The following is a 17,443-nucleotide window of genomic DNA, read 5'->3' on the forward strand; positions in this document are numbered from 1 at the left end:
ATGTAGCAAGTGCAGCAGCAGTAGCCCCCACCTCAACCCTAGATGCAAGTGCAGATGCCTCAGATGCCCAGAGATAAGCGTGCAGAATTCATGAGAGGTCATCCCCCAGTGTTCGCTCACTATACTGACCCCATGGATTCTGAATATTGGCAGCGTACCATGGAGCGGGAGTTGCACACCGCTTAGTGTGACGACAGAGAGAAGGTTTTGTATGGTCCCCATCTGTTGAGGGGAGCAGCTCAGTCTTGGTGTGAGTTCTACCTCGCCATCCATGTCGACCCCGATGCCATCACTTAGGAAGAATTCAGAGACAATTCCCGTCGTTATCATGTTCCAGCAGGACTGATGACAGTGACGAAAGAGGAGTTTCTGGTGCTAAAGCAAGAGCCCATGTCAGTCAGTGAGTAAAGAGACAAGTTTTTGAAGCAGACCTGCTATGCTCTCGAAGATGTCAACACAGATGCCAAGAGGCAGTACTGTTTCTTAAGAGGCTTGGTCGATCCCCTGCACTATCAGTTGATGAACCATACCTTCCCCACATTCTAGCACCTGATTAATCGAGCAATCATGACTGAGAAGAAGCACAAGGAGATGGAGGATCGCAAGCGCAAGACCGGTGGACCTCAGCCTGGGAGCAGCAAGCGCCCCCGTTTCTCAGGCAACCCACTTAGCAGTTCAAGCATAACCAGCGCCTGCCTCAGCAGCATTACAGAGGCAGTACCCTCAGCATCACCAACAGTACCACTAGAATAGTCAGACAGGAGGAAGTCAGTTCTAGAAGCAGAATCAGTAGGCACCTCATCTTCCTGCCCTAGTAGCCAAGCAGAGCAGTCAAGCAGCTGCAGTGCAAGGAGGAGGCAGAGGATGCTTCCATTGTGGAGAGCAATGCCATTGGGCGATGCATTATCCGAAGAAGGTAGCTCAGCAGCAGTCAGGCCCCCAGTGCCATAGTAAAGCAGAATGTACCTCAGCCAGGAGCAGGCAATCATGTTCAGACGCACTACAACCATGGGAGACTGAACCATTTGGAGGCTGAAGCAATCTAGGAAACACTAGGCATGATAGTAGGTATGTTTCCACTCAAATCCCATCTTACAGAAGTGTTATTTGATACTAGAGCAGCACATTCATTTATTATTGCACCATATTTTTTAGATTTTTGACCTTTTTATGACAAAAATATACATTTAGACCCCTGGATGTCTTATTTCAGGATTTGGACCCGAAGCTTGGCGCCATAGTCTATGGCGCCGAGGTAACATAGCTTGGTGCCATAGGCTATGGTGCCGAGCGCTGACATGGCAGTGGCGTCGATGGCTATCGTGGTTGCCCACGTGGCTCCCTAGCTCGGCGGCATAAATCTTGGCGCCGAGCTAGGATATAGCCTCTAGGAGCACTTCTTCCTTATTCTATCTTCTCTCTTCTTGCCGCAGCAACCCGTCGCCGCAGTTCCACGTCGGCGTCGTCCCCGAGCCAACCCGGCACCGCGTGTCGCCCGTCGCACCCCCGCCGCCGCGTGCCGCCCATCGCCCGCCGCGCCGCTCTACGCCGCGGCCACCCGGTGCCCGGCGTCTCCCACCGGCGAGCCGCCTGCCATCCACCGTGCGCCACCCATGAGGTATTTTTCATTTATTTGAGTATAAAATTAATTTATATAAACAATTTAGTGAGGTATTCTTTCATTTATTTTAGTTAAACAGTTTAGTATAAAATTAGTGAGTATAAAATATTTAGTTTATATAGTTAGTGAGTATATATGGAGAATAGCATGAAGCAGTATGCAAAACCTGCTTCGGCTGATTTTGCCGCGCTTTGGCTTCAACGATCTCCTTCTGCTTTTGGATCATGACTTGGCATGTCCTTGTTGTGTGTCCCTTATCCTCTCCATAGAATAAGCAGAACAATCTCCTGGGTTGAGTACCAAACATTCCTCCGAAGCTTCTCCCCCCTCTGCCTCTTGGGAGTAGTGGCTTGTATGTAGTTTACTATATTCTCGAAGATTGTGAGCTTTGCTGGCTGCTCTGGGTGTGATTTGCCCTTTCATCATTTGTGTTGGGATTGTGGATCGTTCTGACATGCCTAGGGTGGAGCCTTCCTCCGAAGCCCCTAGTCATCTCAGAATACCTGTAAGCTTCCTCCCTTCTCTGGCAGAAATCATTGTCATCTCGGATGTACTCATCCATCTTCTCGAGAAGGTTCTCTAAGGTTTGTGATGGCTTTCTTGCAAAATATTGTGCTGTCGGTCCTGGTCGGAGCCCCTTGATCATGTCTTCGATGATGATCTCATTAGGCACCATTAGCGCCTGGGCTCGGAGTCGCAAGAACCTTCGGACGTATGCCTGCAAGTACTCCTCATGGTCTTGCGTGCACTGGAATAGAGCTTGAGAAGTCATTGGCTTCGTTTGGAAACCCTAGAAGCTTGTGACTAGCATATCGTTCAACTTTTGCCACGATGTGATTGTTCTCGGCCGAAGAGAAGAATACCAAATCTGAGCCACCCTCCTGATTGCCATGACGAAGGACTTTGCCATGACAGTAGTGTTGCCACCATATGAAGATATGGTTGCTTCATAGCTCATGAGGAATTGCTTCAAGTCGGAATGCCCATCATACATGGGGAGTTGTTGCGGTTTGTACGAAGGTGGCCATGGGGTAGCCTACAACTCTGCTGCCAGGGGAGAAGCATCATCAAAAGCAAAGTTACCATGATAAAGGTCATCATACCAGCCATCATCGTTGATTAGAGTTTCTTGACAAAGCTCTCTATGTTGAGGCCCTCGTCCTTGATCATCCTACACGATGTGGCACATTTCTTCAATGGCTTCGTCGATCTTCCTCTGAAGTTTAGCTAGCCGAAGCGTCTTCTCCCTTTTCCTCTATACCTGTTGATGTATAGCTTCTAGGTCTCTGATTTCCTGGTCCAACCCCTCCTCCTGAAGTGTTGGGCTAGTAGCCTTTCTTTTCTGGCTCCTATCTTCTCTCAGTGAGAGTGTCTCCTGATTGGTGTCCAGTGGCTGTAGGGCAGCCCCTGGCACTATTGCCTTCTTCGGCGGCAAGACGAAGGCGGACACTTGCCGAAGGTTGTGGAAGTGAGTTCACTGGAGGTGGGCACCAATTTTCACTTGTTCTCAAATGCTATAAATCAAGAACAAGACAACACAATTGTTAAGTATTAAGGACCTTCGTCTTCCGAAGCATTGTCTCCCAATGGACACAATGACCATCAAACGAAGGTCAAGAAGGGCATGCCTTCATCATTTTTTATAGATAAACAAGTATGCAAAGAGACGAGAATAACAAGTATATCTCATTAATTCATTTATATTTGCAGTCTATAGAACATGTATGAATATCAACAGAATTAATATTTCATTGGTATACCTTCGACTTGCTCAAAGGTGTTGATGCGTGAGAGATTACAAATCAGCGTGAACAGTACGGTGCTACTGTTCATCTATTTATAAGCAGGGGACACAACCCGGGTAAAAGTACATTTATGTCCTTGACATTTACTTATGATCGTAACATAAATCATTAAGGACTATGTAGTCTTTTTTCCCTTTCGGTCAACATCATCATCAGTCTTCGTCACCATTATGAGCTGAAGCTGTCACTCTGGCAATAACTTCGGCGTTTATTCTTATCATCCTTGTGACAGCCCTCCCAATTTATCGGACCCACATGCACCAATCCTTGCCGTTAACGGCCTCAGATGGCTATGCACATGTACTGTGTAACTTAACAAGGCTATCGAGTTCATCAACTTGAACTCATCATCCCAAGGATCTCCCACATTCATGTATATTACAGTAATCACATTCGATAAACGCACACTTTGGAGATAGAGCGGAAGACTTTACAAACATACTTTATATTTCCAAAACTCATGTTTTACAACATAAAAGAATTATAAATATTACAAGTCCAGATATACTCAAAGTGCAAAACTTATTACAATAGCAGGAAGGTAAGAACCCTCCAAAGCGCACACATAAACCTAGCTAGTCCTCCTCTAGAACTGGATGCGCCCTCCAGCCACAGGAACTCCTAGAATACTCCTCATCACCTACAACAACATGAGTTCGAAAACCCTGAGTACGGAGTGTACTTTCGCAAGTCTTACCTGACTAAGGAAAAAGACTCTCAAGGATATGCTGGATTTGGGAATGAAGGAAAGGCTTTCAGCAAGAGTCAACTTTACTAGTTTGCAGAAAAGTTTACTAAAATGAGTCCTTACTTTCAAAATTTTAATGCTAGATTAAGTATTAATAGCCTTGTTTGCATCTAGTCTAATTTCATCATCACGTTAATCAATACAACATGATTTTTGCTCATTATGATTCCATCCATGACTTAGATTGCAGGGCAGTGATCAAGTCTCCATTATCCGAGGATATAACGGTGATCCGAATCGATTTACCCAGTTGGGGATCCCTAACCACACGACATATGTAGCACTTAACCCTTGCATATGCCAACCCGCCCCCTGCTATCTCAAGACCAGGCCGAGTTCACGCCAACCCAGAGCACATTTACTCCACCGTCCAGCCTCTTGCCACGGAGAGAACACGCTACTCTCGCCATCTCTCCACTCCCATTGCGTGGTAGCCTTTCTGGTATTGGTCAAGCTGAGATTAGGCTTACCCTGTCCCATACTAGGACATGTGGCTAGTTAATATAGTCCTCTATCATCAAGCCTACATTCCCTATAATCCTTAATCAACCTAGGCAAAACATCACCTGTTCCTAGCCCAAATCTCGATTTAAGTACTTTCATCCTGAGGACTTATTTGTGTACCTTAGGATGATTAAAACGTCATAGGGAACCTTGCATTAGATCTCCCCATGATCCTGGTGAAAAAATATTCTTGTAGGTAGAGTCATCCTTCCTCAAGAATAACCTGAGCTAGGCATTAGTGCAAAGGACAAACTCTATCTGCAAGATTGACCTCTAGGCAGGGCTAAGTAATTTTTGTAAACAATATTTGATACTTCCAAAGAAGTATCTATAACAGGAAGGGATATCAAGGTAGTCAATGCATCAAATAGTTTCCAAGCAACTCCTATAAACTTAATGCGCACTTCACTAGACTTAAAGTGTATAAAAGCCTTTTAAAAATACAAGGAAGGGACAAAAGCACCGGGGCTTGCCTTTGTTGCAGAGAACAAGCTTTAGATCCCTCTATCAACTATTTAGATAGATGGCTCCTCCACTTGATCAACAGATACTAGAGTAGACTCCTCCTTCAAACACCACTTCTTCTAGGTGTTCTACAAGTCAATTACAAATATATGAATGCTTATGTAATGGTATGAAATGCAAACTCTCATAAAGAGAGGTGGAAAACAGAAACACTACAACTAAAACACATGACAAGAATACACATATTTCTTAACGCTCGATTAAAGTGACCAATTTGAATTAACTTAGGTAAACCAGGGAATTAATCCAACTTATATCTCATCCAAAAGCTTAAAACTTCTTAAGCAACTTCATCTCTTCCCTAGATAAACTTATCTCCTTTCCAAAGCACTAACCCACACTAGATTAGGGATTAACCACTCTATTTTGGGGCTTACAAGGTTTCTAAGACAAAAAGCTTCCAAACAGCCCCAAACTTTTACCGAGTGATCAGCAATAACAAGTTTCTACAAAAATTTCCATGATTTTTGGTGCTCAACTCTTATTTCTAAAATTCCAATAATCCTTCTAAACACACCTTTGATTCACTTAAAATTTGCTAACTGATCTAAAATCCTAAAACCATTTTAATCTAAGAGAACATGAATTTAGACATCCAACAAAATTGATCTCACTATTTTTGGATTTTTCTACAATTTTGGCCGAGTTTACAAGTTCTCTGTTAAAAGAAAAGGGAAAACCATATACAGTGTTGGGCTGAAACCTAGCCCAGACAGGCTGCGCACAGGGTGAAGCCAGCCCACGGTCGGTGGCCCGCGTCCGCCCGGCACCTTTGCACAAGAGCCCTCGCTGCATCGCCTAAGCAAATTCGAGTACCGGCCACTGTTGGTTGTGTCGCTGACAGTAACACATAAGCCCCCCCTCTTCTTGCTTTTGCACAAACTCGGCCACGACACCGCCGCGCAAATCTTCGGTGGGTCGGTGCCGGAACAGCGACGTGACACAGTCCACGACGACCGCACCACCGCGACCCCCAGACGACGGTGAATCTAGGCACGGACTTAATTTAGTATTGGGAACCTGGGACCTTTACTATTGTCGGCGGTGGCGGCAAACCAAGTTCGATGAGCCCGATCCCACGAACACCGCGTGGTAGAGCTCGAACTAAGGATTCAGAGAGCTTCAGTGATCTCACAAACCAATAGTGCGCGCGTGAACTCGCGCGGAAATGGCACAAGTTAACGAGTCAGCGCAGAGGTAATTCAGGCGCCAAACCATGGCCGCGGAGCTCTGTTATATGGACTTTGGTATATGGACTTTTAGCTAAATCCTTCTAGATTTTGAATTCCACATTTTGGGTTAGTTTAGGGTTTCAAATGAGTTTCATTTGTGTTTCAACTTCTTTCAGGGATTCATCCCTTTGATCCATCCATCAAAACAAAGTTAATCTCTAGTCTAAGATCCATCTTTAGTATATGCAGCTCATTCCCAACTAGTCCTCGGTTTTGGAATTATTTTGTTGATCCATAATACCAAGCAAGTTTTTCAACCTAAGTCCTATACTCAACACACAACATCACACTTTTGAAAAGAAGATTTTAACCTAGTAAATGCATTCTAGGTGTAACAAGCAAGTTAATGCAATTGCTTATAATGACATGTCAGAGTTTTAGTTATCGTAACACGAGGGGTGTTACAGCCTTCCCCCTAGAAAGAAATCTCGTCCCGAGATTTAAAAGTCTAGGCTTAGTAATGGAAAAGGAAACATGTCACGAACTTATTTCCTAACTTCTCTTACAAGGCAGGTGAGGTGTTCTATATTGTTTAACCACGAGTTAACCACGATGTCGTTTGACATCCAGACCCGTCTCATACACTATGGACTTCCAATGATGATTCAACGATAAACCTCTTTCTGTGTGTTTTACCCAAGATGTTGCATCTGACTTGTTTTGGATAATGTCTATCCATTTGTCCATTTCTTGTTCAACAGACTCACATGGGAAATCACGGTGGTACCATTTCATCACCAAACACAACTAGAAACTATGGTACCTGCGTGTGCCAAGTCGTTTATCCACGCATGTGCATCCACAGGGAACCCTGGGTATACTCATCCAATACCCATGTGGTAACAACAATTAAGGAGAAAACCAATAACACACTTTTCAAAAGGAACATCCATTTTAACTTTTGGGATTTGGCAAACTACTATAGACATCCAAAAGTTGCCACTGAGACAGGTAGTTCTTTCTTACACCATAGCCATAGGCACGCTCACGGTTACCTGATCCAGGTGAAACAGGAAAAACTCTTTACAACAAAGTTTAACCTGTTTTTACTAGCTAACATTGTCATATGGGTCTACCTTACATCTACCTTCCAAAACTAATTTACATAGTTATATTGCCTGACGAGGACTAAGTTGCCTGCTACATCTTGAGAGCACCTAGAGGGGGGTGAATAGGTGATCCTGTAAAAACTTGAAACTTAATCCACAAAACTTGGTTAAGAGTTAGCACAATAAAGCCAAGTGGCTAGAGAGGAGTTCTTGCACAACACGATAACCACAAGAATATCAACACAGAGATGGCACAATGGTTTATCCCATGGTTCGGCCAAGTCCAACACTTGCCTACTACACGTTGTGGCGTCCCAACGGACGAGGGTTGCACTCAACCCCTTTCAAGCGGTCCAAAGACCCACTTGAATACCACGGTGTTTTGCTTTCACTTTACTATATCCCGCTTGCGAGGAATCTCCACAACTTGGAGCCTCTCGCCCTTACAAAGATGTTCACAAAGAAGCACAAAAGTAAGGATGGGATGAGCAACGCACACAAGACACAAAATCAGAGCACAAACACGCACACAAACCACAACACGAGCTCTCAACACAACTCAAAGAGTTCTCTACTCAAATGGAGCTCTAGTTGCTATCACAAAGAATCGAATGCGCGGAATTGAAGTCTTGGTGCTTAGGAATGCTTAGAGAATGCTTGGTGTACTCCTCCATGCGCCTAGGGATCCCTTTTATAGCCCCAAGGCAGCTAGGAGCCGTTGAGAGCATTCCAGGAAGGCAATTCCGGCCTTCTGTCGCCTGGCGCACCGGACAGTCTGGTGTAGTGTCCGGTGCAGATTTCTTTCCTTCTTTGGCGAAGCCGACCGTTGGAGATTCAGAGCCGTTGGCGCACCGGACACTGTCTGGTGCACACCGGACAGTCCGGTGCCCCCTTATGATCGTTGGCTCTGCCACGCGTCGCGTGCGGATTACGCGGCCGACCGTTGGCCCGGTCGACTGTTGGCTCACCGGACAGTCCGGTGCACACCGGACAGTCCGGTGAATTTTAGCCGTACGCCGCCGACGAAGTCCCGAGAGCAGCTAGTTGACAGACGCCAGCCTGGCGCACCGGACACTGTCCGGTGCACCCAGACTGTGCAGAGTCTTGGCTGCTCAGCCAAGTCTTTTCCAAATTGGTCTTTTCCTGTTTCTAGCACTTAGACACAATACATTAGTCTCCAAAACAATGTACTAAGTCTTAGAAACATAACTTTACTCTTGATTTGCACTTCTTGAGTCTTTGGCACAAATATTACTCAAAGCATTTGTGTGGAGCACTTAATCACCAAAATCTTATAGAAATGTCCCAAGGGTACATTTCCCTTTCAATCTCCCCCTTTTTGGTGATTAATGCCAACATAACAAAAAGCAACTAAAGGAAGTGCAACATCAATGCAAATAAGAACATAAATTTGTTTTTATTCAAATTTGGCATATTTGGATCATTCTTTGCCACCACTTGGTTTTGTTTTTGCAAATCAACCTCAAATTCCTATCTCTAAGTCAAACACACTTGTTGAGACATAAAGAGAGTTGTTCCAAGAGAAATTGATCAACGATTTCAAAAACTCCCCCTTTTTTCCATAATCAACCATTCTCCCCACAAGAGGCCAACTTTTGACAAAAGAGACAATAAGAGATTTTTGACAAACCAAAAACTCTATTCTACTATTTTCAAAATTCTCAAGTGGTAGCTGATCCATTTATTGCTTTGGCCTTATTTTCTCCCCCTTTGGCATCAAGCACCAAAACGGGATCAATCTTGGCCCGTAAACCCCATTGCCTCACCAAAATCTTCAATTAAGAATTAAAAAGGCAATAAGAGCATGAAGATGAACTTGGAGTTAGTTACTCTTTCATCGGAGTGCAGTGGAAGTCTTGCATGGTCCAAGTCCACCTTTTCCCTTTCAAACCTCCTTTGGGACTAAATTAAGCAAACTCAAGCACACAGTTAGTCTCAAAGGGTCAAGTTGTAGCACATCTCCCCCTAAATATGTGCATAACTTGCAAATGGACTTGTGAGGTCTGGGGAGTGCTTGTACAACTTGAGCACCATACATAAACAACAAAGTGCATTAAGGAACATGATCAAGGCATAAAACACATGCATGCTATAAATCAATCCAAGTTCCGCGAATCTAAGACATTTAGCTCACTACGCAGCCTACAAAAGGTCGACTCATCTAGAGGCTTGGTAAAGATATCGGCTAGCTGGTTCTCGGTGCTAACATAAAACACTTCGATATCTCCCTTTTGCTGGTGGTCTCTCAAAAAGTGATGTCGGATGTCAATGTGCTTTGTGCGGCTGTGCTCAACGGGGTTGTCCGCCATGCGGATAGCACTCTCATTGTCACATAGGAGTGGAACTTTGCTCAGATTGTAGCCAAAGTCCCTGAGGGTTTGCCTCATCCAAAGTAGTTGCGCGCAACACTGTCCTGCGGCAACATACTCGGCCTCAGCGGTGGTTAGGGCAACGGAAGTTTGTTTCTTAGAACTCCACGACACCAGGGACCTTCCTAAGAATTGGCACGTCCCCGATGTACTCTTCCTATCGACCTTACATCCAGCATAATCGGAGTCTGAATATCCAATTAAGTCAAAGGTAGACCCCTTTGGATACCAGATCCTGAAGCAAGGCGTAGCGACTAAATATCTAAGAATTCGCTTCACGGCCACTAAGTGACACTCCCTTGGATCGGATTGAAATCTAGCACACAAGCATACACTAAGCATAATATCCGGTCTACTAGCACATAAATAAAGCAACGAACCTATCATGGACCGGTATGCTTTTTGATCAACGGACTTACCTCCTTTGTTGAGGTCGACGTGTCCGTCAGTTCCCATCGGAGTCTTTGCGGGCTTGGCGTCCTTCATCCCAAACCGCTTTAGCAAGTCTTGTGTGTACTTCGTTTGGGAGATGAAAGTGCCGGCCTTGAGTTGCTTCACTTGGAACCCAAGGAAGTAGTTCAACTCGCCCATCATTGACATCTCGAATTTCTGAGTTATCGACCTGCTAAACTCTTCACAAGACTTTTGGTTAGTAGAACCAAATATTATGTCATCGACATAAATTTGGCACACAAATAAGTCACCGTCACAAGTCTTAGTGAATAAAGTTGGATCGGCTTTCCCAACCTTAAAAGCATTAGCAATTAAAAAGTCTCTAAGGCATTCATACCATGCTCTTGGGGCTTGCTTAAGTCCATAGAGCGCCTTAGAGAGCTTACACACGTGGTCGGGGTACCGTTCATCCTCGAAGCCAGGGGGTTGCTCCACGTACACCTCCTCCTTGATTGGCCCGTTGAGGAAAGCGCTCTTTACATCCATTTGGAACAACCTGAAAGAATGGTGAGCGGCATATGCTAGCAAAATACAAATAGACTCTAGCCTAGCCACAGGAGCAAATGTCTCCTCAAAGTCCAAACCTGCGACTTGGGCATAACCTTTTGCCACAAGTCGAGCCTTGTTCCTCGTCACCACCTCGTGCTCGTCCTGTTTGTTGCGGAACACCCACTTGGTTCCCAAAACATTTTGCTTGGGACGAGGCACCAGCGTCCAAACTTTATTTCTTTTGAAGTTATTGAGCTCTTCCTGCATGGCCAACACCCAGTCCGGATCTAGCAAGGCCTCTTCTACCCTGAAAGGCTCAATAGGAGAGACAAAGGAGTAATGCTCGCAAAAATTAACTAATCTAGAACGAGTAGTTACTCCCTTGCTAATGTCACCCAAAATTTGGTCGACAGGATGATTCCTTTGAATCATCGCTCGAACTTGAGTTGGAGGGACCTGGGGTGTTTCTTCCTCTTCCACTTGGACATCATGTGCTCCCCCTTGATCACATGCCTCTTCTTGATGAACCTGTTCATCGTCTTGAGTTGGGGGATGCACCATTGTTGAGGAAGAAGTTTGATCTTGCTCCTTTTGTTCCTGTGGCCGCACATCTCCAATCGCCATGGTGCGTATTGCGGCCGTTGGAATGTCTTCTTCATCTACATCATCAAGATCAACAACTTGCTCTCTTGGAAAGCCATTAGTCTCATCAAATACAATGTCGCTAGAGACTTCAACCAAACCCAATGATTTGTTGAAGACCCTATACGCCTTTGTATTTGAGTCATAACCTAACAAAAACCCTTCTACAACTTTGGGAGCAAACTTAGAACTTCTACCTTTCTTTACTAGAATATAACACTTGCTCCCAAATACACGAAAGTAAGATACATTGGGTTTGTTACCGGTTAGAAGCTCATACGAAGTTTTCTTGAGGAGGCGATGAAGGTACACCCGGTTTATGGCGTGGCAAGCCGTGTTCACGGCTTCCGACCAAAATCGCTAGGGTGTCTTGAATTCTCCAAGCATTGTCCTCGCTATGTCTATGAGCGTCCTGTTCTTCCTCTCTACCTCACCGTTTTGCTGTGGTGTGTAGGGAGCGGAGAACTCGTGCTTGATCCCTTCCTCCTCAAGGTACTCCTCCACTTGAAGGTTCTTGAATTCGGACCCGTTGTCGCTCCTTATTTTCTTCACCTTGAGCTCAAACTCGTTTTGGGCTCTCCTTAGGAAGCGCTTGAGGGTCCCTTGGTTTCAGATTTATCCTACAAAAAGAATACCCAAGTGAAGCGGGAAAAATCATCAACTATAACAAGACCATACTTACTTCCTCCTATGCTTAGATAGGCGACGGGTCCGAAGAGGTCCATATGAAGTAACTCCAGGGGTCTTGATGTTGTCATCACATTTTTGGCATGATGAGAGCTTCCCACCTGTTTACCTGCTTGACAAGCTGCACAAGGTCTATCTTTTTCGAAAGTTACATTAGTTAGACCTATCACGTGTTCTCCCTTTAGAAGCTTGTGAAGGTTCTTCATCCCCACATGTGCTAAACGGCGATGCCACAGCCAGCCCATGCTAGTCTTAGCAATTAAGCATGCATCTAGACCGGCCTCCTCTTTTCCAAAATCAACTAAATAAAGTTTGTCGTCTAGTACACCCTTAAAAGCTAATGAACCATCACTTCTTCTAAAGATAGACACATCTACATTTGTGAATAAACAGTTATATCCCATATTACAAAGTTGACTCACAGACAACAAGTTATATCCAAGCGACTCAACTAAGAACACATTAGAAATATAGTGCTCGGATGAAATAGCAATTTTTCCTAACCCTTCCACCTTGCCTTGGTTCCCATCACCGAATATGATTGAATCTTGGGGATCCTTGTTCTTGACGTAGGAAGAGAACATCCTCTTTTTCCCCGTCATGTGGTTTGTGCATCCGCTGTCGATAATCCAGCTTGAGCCCCCGGATGCATAAACCTGCAAGGCAAATTTAGGCTTGGGTCTTAGGTACCCAACTCATGTTGGGTCCTACAAGGTTAGTTACAATAGTCTTAGGGACCCAAATGCAAGTCTTGTCTCCCTTACATTTGACCCCTAATTTCCTAGCAATTACCTTCTTATCCTTTCTACAAATAGCAAAGGAAGCATTGCAAGCATAATAAATTGTAGAAGGTTTATTCATTACTTTCCTAGGAACATGAACAATATTTCTTCTAGGCATATGATGAACAACATTTCTCCTAGCCAAATTTCTATCATGCATAATAGAAGAACTAGAAGCAATCATGGCATGAGAATCAAAAGCATCATAACTTCTATAAACGTTCCTAGAATGTCTCCTATCATGATACATGAAAGCATGGTTCTTTTGAGCACTACTAGCCATAGGGGCCTTCCCTTTCTCCTTGGCGGAGATAGAAGCTTTATTACTTGTTAAGTTCTTGACTTCCCTCTTGAAGCCAAGACCATCCTTAATTGAGGGGTGTCTACCAATCGTGTAGGCATCCCTTGCAAACTTTAGTTTGTCAAATTCACTTTTGCTAGTCTTAAGTTGGGCATTAAGACTAGCCACTTCATCATTCAATTTAGAAATTGAAACTAGGTGTTCTCTACAAGCATCAACATTAAAATCTTTACACCTATTGCAAACTACAACATGGTCTACACAAGATGTTGATTTATTAGCTATTTCTAACTTAGCACTCAAATCATCATTTATGCTCTTTAAGCTAGAAATAAAGTCATGACATGTAGACAATTCACAAGAAAGCATTTCATTCATTTTAATTTCCAAAGCAAGGGATTTTTGTGCCTCTACAAACTTATCATGTTCTTCATACAAAAGATCCTCTTGCTTTTCTAATAACCTATTTTTATCATTCAAGGCATCAATTAATTCATTAATCTTGTCAACCTTAGTTCTATCTAGGCCCTTGAATAAATATGAATAGTCTATTTCATCATCGCTAGATTCTTCATCACTTGAGGAAGCGTAAGTACTAGTATTATGAGTGCTTACCTTCTTTTCCCTTGCCATGAGGCAGGTGTGATGCTCGTTTGGGAAGAGGGCCGACTTGTTGAAGGCGGTGGCGGCGAGTCCTTCGTTGTCGGAGTCGGACGACGAACAATCCGAGTCCCACTCCTTTCCAAGGTGTGCCTCGCCCTTAGCCTTCGTGTAAGCCTTCTTCTTTTCCCTTTTGTTCCCTTGTTCCTGGTCACTATCATTATCGGGACAATTAGCGATAAAATGACCAATCTTACCACATTTGAAGCATGAGCGCTTCCCCTTCGTCTTGGTCTTGTTGGGATGCTCCTTGCGACCCCTTAGCGCCGTCTTGAAACGCTTAATGATGAGGGCCATTTCTTCATCATTAAGCCCAGCCGCCTCAACTTGTGCCACCTTGCTAGGTAGCGCCTCCTTGCTCCTCGTTTCTTTGAGAGCAATGGTTTGAGGCTCTTGGATTGGGCCATTCAACGCATCATCAACGTATCTAGCCTCCTTGATCATCATCCGCCCGCTTACGAACTTTCCAAGTATCTCCTCGGGCGTCATCTTGGTGTACCTAGAATTCTCACGAATATTGTTCACAAGATGTGGATCAAGGACAGTAAAAGACCTTAGCATTAGGCGGACGACGTCGTGGTCCGTCCATCGTGTGCTTCCATAGCTCCTTATTTTGTTGACGAGAGTCTTGAGCCGGTTGTATGTTTGGGTTGGCTCCTCGCCCTTGATCATTGCGAATCTCCCAAGTTCGCCCTCCACCAACTCAATCTTGGTGAGCATGGTGACGTCGTTCCCCTCATATGAGATTTTGAGGGTGTCCCAAATTTGCTTGGCGTTATCCAAGCCGCTCATCTTATGGTATTCATCCCTGCACAAAGAAGCTAGAAGAACAGTAGTAGCTTGTGCATTTTTGTGAACTTGCTCATTAATGAACATGGGACTATCCGTGCTATCAAAGTGCATTCCATTTTCTACTATCTCCCATATACTTGGATGAAGAGAGAACAAGTGGCTATGCATTTTGTGACTCCAAAATCCGTAGTCCTCTCCATCAAAGTGTGGAGGTTTACCAAGTGGAATAGAAAGCAAATGAGCATTGGAACTTTGCGGAATACGAGAATAATTGAAAGAAAAGTTTGAATTAACCGTCTTCTTTTTCTCGTAGTCGTTGTCGTCGTCCTTTTGGGAAGAGGAAGATTCGTCGCTGTCGTAGTAGACTATCTCCTTGATGCGCCTTGTTTTATTCTTCCTCCCGTCTTTTCTTTTGTGGCCCGAGCCTGAGTCAGTAGGCTTGTCATCCTTTGGATCATTGACGAAGGACTCCTTCTCCTTATCGTTGACCACCATCCCCTTGCCCTTAGGATCCATCTCTTTGGGCGATTAGTCCCTTTCTTGAAGAGAACAGCTTCGATACCAATTGAGAGCACCTAGAGGGGGGGTGAATAGGTGATCCTGTAAAAACTTCAAACTTAATCCACAAAACTTGGTTAAGAGTTAGCACAATAAAGCCAAGTGGCTAGAGAGGAGTTCTTGCACAACACGATAACCACAAGAATATCAACACGGAGATGGCACAGTGGTTTATCCCGTGGTTCGGCCAAGTCCAATACTTGCCTACTCCACGTTGTGGCGTCCCAACGGACGAGGGTTGCACTTAACCCCTTTCAAGCGGTCCAAAGACCCACTTGAATACCACGGTGTTTTGCTTTCACTTTACTATATCCCGCTTGCGAGGAATCTCCACAACTTGGAGCTTCTCGCCCTTACAAAGATGTTCACAAAAAAGCACTGAAGTAAGGATGGGATGAGCAACGCACACAAGACACAAAATCAGAGCACAAACACGCACACAAACCACAACACGAGCTCTCAACACAACTCAAAGAGTTCTCTACTCAAATGGAGCTCTAGTTGCTATCACAAAGAATCGAATGCGCGGAATTGAAGTCTTGGTGCTTAGGAATGCTTAGAAAATGCTTGGTGTACTCCTCCATGCACCTAGGGATCCCTTTTATAGCCCCAAGGCAGCTAGGAGCCATTGAGAGCATTCCAGGAAGGCAATTCCTGCCTTCTATCGCCTGGCGCACCGGACAGTCCGATGCACCACCGGACACTGTCCGGTGCGGATTTCTTTCCTTCTTTGGCGAAGCTGACCGTTGGAGATTCAGAGCCGTTGGCGCACCGGACACTGTCCGGTGCACACCGGACAGTCCGGTGCCCCCTTTTGACCATTGGCTCTGCCACGCGTCGCGCGCGGATTACGCGGCCGACCATTGGCCTGGTCGACTGTTGGCTCACCGGACAGTCCGGTGCACACCGGACAGTCTGGTGAATTTTAGCCGTACGCCGCCGACGAAGTCCCGAGAGCAGCTAGTTGACAGACGCCAGCCTGGCGCACTGGACACTGTCCGGTGCACCCAGACTGCGCAGAGTCTTGGCTGCTCAGCCAAGTCTTTTCCAAATTGGTCTTTTCCTGTTTCTAGCACTTAGACACAATACATTAGTCTCCAAAACAATGTACTAAGTCTTAGAAACATACCTTTACTCTTGATTTGCACTTCTTGAGTCTTTGTCACAAATATTACTCAAAGCATTTGTGTGGAGCACTTAATCACCAAAATCTTATAGAAATGTCCCAAGGGTACATTTCCCTTTCACATCTTCTCCAGTTATCACATTTGCCAGATGTCTGTTTCCATGCTCCATAGGTACCTTTTAGTCTGTTGGTGTTGGGGCAGAATAAAAGGCAACATTGAGCATATGCACCATTTGTTGCAGATGGTTGATCAGTCATTGTGCTGTTTGAAATTCCATCGGGTAGGTACTATGCAACTCCTCAAGCACCTGATCCTGATGACTTAGGAAACCTATGGTTTCCCTAAGTTCTTCCCTAACAGTAACAACGTACGAGTGAGTTTCTTCTTGTTGCTGACTCAAAACTTTTGATTTAGAATGAGCATTAGTTAGCTGATGCTCAAGCTCCTTAGTGCGATTCTGATTAGCTTGGTGTTGCGTCTGAAGTTCTCTCACCTGATGCTCTAGTCCAACAATTCGCTCAGCTTGAATCTTTGTTTCTTCAACCTGTTCTTGTGCCTGAGTACAAGCCGTATTCTTGGCCATTTCCATCATCTTAAATGCTGCATAACTCCCAGTGTACAACTATTGTCACATTTGATGACTGTGCCCTCAATTAAGCTGCAACTCTAGCACAACCATCAAAACTCGACTAGATGCCGATTCAACAGAATCTTGCCCAATGGAAATGCTTTCCCTTAATCAGGTCTGGTGATGATACACAACTGGGTCACTTAAGGCATTTGCAGGGAACAACCTCATAGACGTCGCTTGTATTTCTTCCCATTTCTGGTAACATATGGTTGTCAACACCTCTAAGGCATCTACCTGAGCACCTTCCCAAGGAGTCATTCCTTCAGCATGGAACATCCAATGTGGCCAAGATGGTTTTCTAGAACATTCTGGAATACGCACTACTACCTCATACCATGGTTGTCCTCTAAGAACAGTGCGTGACCACTAGTACTTGGGTGCTTTGGTGTATCCAACTTCTTGAAGTAGTCGCCATAGGACTATAGGAATACCAAAATCTCGTAGAAA

This window comes from Zea mays, chromosome 7 (assembly GCF_902167145.1).
Source record: "Zea mays cultivar B73 chromosome 7, Zm-B73-REFERENCE-NAM-5.0, whole genome shotgun sequence".
Classification (NCBI taxonomy): domain Eukaryota; kingdom Viridiplantae; phylum Streptophyta; class Magnoliopsida; order Poales; family Poaceae; genus Zea; species Zea mays.